This window comes from Mytilus californianus, unplaced genomic scaffold (assembly GCF_021869535.1).
Source record: "Mytilus californianus isolate M0D057914Y unplaced genomic scaffold, xbMytCali1.0.p SCAF_6, whole genome shotgun sequence".
Lineage (NCBI taxonomy): Eukaryota > Metazoa > Mollusca > Bivalvia > Mytilida > Mytilidae > Mytilus > Mytilus californianus.
Window position 1 is genome coordinate 114,282,930 of NW_026262712.1, and position 4,798 is coordinate 114,287,727.

The following is a 4,798-nucleotide window of genomic DNA, read 5'->3' on the forward strand; positions in this document are numbered from 1 at the left end:
TTATAGCATGTCACTATATTAAAGTTACATGAATTGATATTTCGCGTCTTGCAAAGTAAGACGACTGAATTTCAGCATTATCGAAGCAGCAATTTTCTGAAAAATCGTCATTGCAAATTTATTTCTGAAAAACTGATTGCAAGTTTATTTGCGGCAACTCATATAAAGCCTTTTCCTAAAACGAGAAAGTTAAATATGCTAGATATACATACAGGATGTGTGATGATGTGATTAAAGTCGTCATTTTTTTCCTTGACAACATTTATGTACGTTTCCGCAATTAAGTTTATCGACAGATTGTACTGTAGGTATTTTCTATGGGCACCAATTGTCCCCTTTGAATTGCAGACTTGTTCCTTTACTGCTATGAATCACAGTTTATGGCCAAACTCAGTGAAGACCCGTCTAAATTTCATTTAATTGATAAATTAAACAACACTTGTCGTTATCTTGATGATACTTTTCGTTAAATAATCAAGAACTCTCCAAATATATTGCCGAAATTTACCCACAAGAACTTACCTTTAAACCATCAAGTTTTTCTGCTTTGATAGAGTTTACAATCTGTAGTATTATATATCTTTGCTTTTGTCAAAGTAATTTTTCATAGTAATCTTGTCTCGCTGTGTTGTCTATGTTGAATACTTTGTTTTATCTAGGTTTAACTGTCTCGGCACTAGAAATGGTTATAGAAATAGAGGATGATGACGGACATAGGGAAAAATATAATATATCCGAAGAGCTTGAAGGTATGATATTATGTTTATTTAGGTGATTCAGCAATTGGAAGGTACATGCATAATATTATGATTATCTATGCGGTTTAGCGAAAAGTTGATTACATATGAAGGTGAAACATATAAATAAACCACTTTACGACAGTCTGACTAATACAAATGTTCCGTTAGTAAAGAAATGTAAGAAAAATAAGTTATAATGTGCTATGTGGTCACCAATTTCCAAAAGAGCCGAAAACATCCATAGCTTTAAGTAATCGCAGAAAATGCCGACCAAACATTTGCAAGGGTCATTTTAAATATTGGTAACGATAAAAACACCGTCATATTTCTCCATTCATTAGCAGTGGTTATGGCAAAAATACTTACATTCTATCCCCTAAGCAGTAATTAAGACAAAACAACAACCTATTGTCTCCTTAGCAGTAATCAAGACATAAACACCAATTTATCGTCCCCTAAGCAGAAATCAAGATAAAATCACCTACCTGCGACCCCCTTAACAGTAACCAAAACAAAAACACCTACCTGTCGTTACCATCAGCAGTATTCCAGACAATAATAACTACTTGCCGTCCCCTTATATTTGGCAGTAATCAAGACATAACCACCTACCTGCTGTCCCCTTTATAGCAGTAATCAGGACAAAAACACATACCTGTCGTACCCTTTGTACTAATTAAGACAAAACATCTACCTGTCGTTCCTTTAACAGTAATATAGCCAAAACACCTACCTGCTGTCCCCTTTGCAGTAGTCAGGCAAAACACATACCTGCCGTTCCCTTAACAGTTAACAAATATAAAATACCTTCCTGTCTTCCCCTTAGTAGCAATCATGACAAAAACGCCTACCTGCTGTCCCCTTATATCAGTAATCAGGTCAAACACATACCTGCCGTCCCCTTAGTAGTAATCAAGTAAAAAAAAACTGCCTGCCGCCCCCTTAGCAGTAGTCAAGACAAAATACCTTTCTGTCGTCCCCATTATTACTGCTTTTAAGGACGAAAACACCTCCCTGTCGTCCCCTTAGCAATAATCAAGCAACAACATATATCTAACGGCCCCTTATCAGAAATCAAGACAAAAACAACTTCCTGCCATCCCCATCAGCAGTAATTAAAACAAAAACAGCTACCTGCTGTCACCTTTAGCAGTAATTAAGGCAGAAACAATTACCCTAACTACCGCCCCCATTGAAAGTAATCAATACAAAAATACCTACATACCGCTACCATTGGAAGTAATCAATACTAAAACACCTACATATCGCCCCCATTGGAAGTAATCAGGACAAAAACACCTACCTATCGTCCCCATTAGCAGTAATCAAGATAAAAACACCTACCGCACCCATTGGAAGTAATCAAGATATTTGCACTTGTAATCCACAGATTTATAAATTTTCTAAATCTTCAACGGCAAAATAAAAGATCCATTCAAATTTGCCTTTGAATGCTAGATGTCAAAAGATCTTAAACTTTAAAGTCATTTACATAAAAATAATTTATCATATCGTAATTTCATGTATTTCAGAACTAATGAAAGACCACCTTCCATTCGACGTACCTGATGAAGATATGGACGAAGAATATAAAACAAAACTAAGACCACGACGAGATACAGCTACTGTTCAGGATCAAGTACCATGGAGTACGAGTTTTATCTTTGGCCTACGTTTACCGTAGAGGTCCCCGTACTTAATGTTAATGTTCATTTAAGGATAAGGTTTTGTTTTAGATCAGATATATTAGATTTAGGGATAGGGTTAGTGTTAGGGATAGATATGGGTATGAGTAAGTTTGATTTAGGGTATGGATAAATTAGTATGGGTCCTCGACACCGTACGATCTAAAAACTATGAGCAAAACTTGTGTAGTTGAATCAATTTAATCAATTTTATTTTTACGGTGTGAATACGGGCGATTAGTTTCCAAATTTGAAGTGAAACTCAAAATCCGTTTCTACTTAAGGAATCATCACTATTAACGTTATTGGATTATTGTTTTTGCAAAATATTAGACTAAAATCCGTATTAATATCATCTAATAGATAGAAATTTACCCGAATGCGAGACATACATCCAAAATTATAGAAAACAGAACAGAGGCGCACCGTTACAATTGATGTACAGTGTGGAAGAGAATGAACACATCGTTTTAACATGTCATTACTGGTAAGTATGGTTCACAAACACTACAAATGTATTTCTCATATTATCTTATCGTTAAAGCGTTTATATATACGAAGCTTTATTATGTGAATAGAAAGAAAATTAGATGACAGAAATTTTCAAATAAAATATGAGAAAATAATTCTGATGAAATTCTTTTAGAAAATGTAGAGAAAAAGTAGGATCACTGTACTTTTTTGTTGTACCTATAATACATAATTGTAAAAAAAATGAGACAATTATCCAGCAGATACCAAAGGCGATGATGTTAAAGAACTATTATAGGTCACCGTACGGCCTTAAACAACGAGCAACATCCATACCGTATAATAATCGATAAAAGGCCCCGGCATGACAAAATGTAAAACAATTCAAAGAGGAAAAACCAACAGCATGATTTATGCTTAAGGTGGCTCGGGTGTCTTCCTCCATCTTGGATTTTGAAGAAGCAGATAACAGTTGGTCTATATCTTTAATGAAGTGTGCAAATTTTGAGAGTAGTATGTAATTCATGTGTAAGACTTTTGATGTAAATATAGAAATTATGTGTTTTATCATATTTACGGCTGAAATTTCTAAAAAAAACCACCGTATTTGTGTTTGATTCATTTTTTCAACTTTGCTAAATAAGGGGAGATAACTCAGATATAGTAATTTTATAATAGAAAGTGATGTGAATTTACCAATTTTAATATGTAGCAAGAAAAAAAGTTCGGTGACCCCATTTTTTCTTTTTCTTATCTAAAAGCATGTTATAAGAGCTATCTTCTCACATTTTATCTTAAAATTCTACCAGGTAGTTTTCTTTTTATCACACAAAATTGGATTTTCCATGACAATTTTGCAAAACCTGTAGCGGGGAAAAAAGTCCGGTGACCCATACTTTTTATTATATTTTTGAAAAAGCATGTAAATAAGATCATATTGACAAATTATTAAAAAATTCTATGGATTTTAATTAAGACGCCCCAGCCACCATAAAACAACAAACGAAAAACAATTATGTCAGCAACCTACTACAACCACTGGTCTCCTGACTTAAAACAAGCACACACAGAATGTGGCGAGATTAGACATATAAGTGACCACTCAACATCCCCTTTACCTGGGACAGTGGTGTTACAGTACAACGTAAGATCAATCTGAAAACATTTGGCTTGGCTCATAAGATCGTTCATAAGCACAAAAACAACTAACAGACAGACAAAAGACACAGATGTACCGATCTAAGAGTACTCGTAGTTACTTAATACTATTTCGAAACCAATTTTTAACAAATAAATTAACTAGACTGAAATATTGATCAGTATATCTCCAAAGGATTTAGTATAAAAAAAAAGTCATAAGAGGTCTGAGTAAAGAATGACCTTATGTAATTATAAATGTCAAAATGTAAGTTCCTACAGGCTGTAGGACAAAAAGAATTCATAAATCATGGATAGCAATACATGCTTTGTTATGTATCAAGTATCAAATAAAATCAATGTACCTATAAAGACAACATTTAAAGATTTAACAGCAATATAAAAATGATAACCTTTAAGAATATTTTTGTTTCAAAGGATCAATATTTTTTTATGGATAGTTTCTAAATTAATGAGCTTTATGAACAACATAATCGCAAAAATTAGGATGCGACATTCCGTTAGTAATAAGGTTTCTACAGGTAAAAGAAAAACTTCCAAGCCGCCATCATCATATCATCTTTTTTTTTGTCACAAATTATATCAGTTGATTTGAACGATAATAAACTTTGATTTAAATTGAATTGAATTTTTATCTTGATCAGTGGTGACAAAGAAACATATGGGCAAACAATCGAATGGAAGAAACTTGACAGAAAGAAGGCAAAAGGCAAACAATTCCGTATAGTCCGAATTGATATAGAC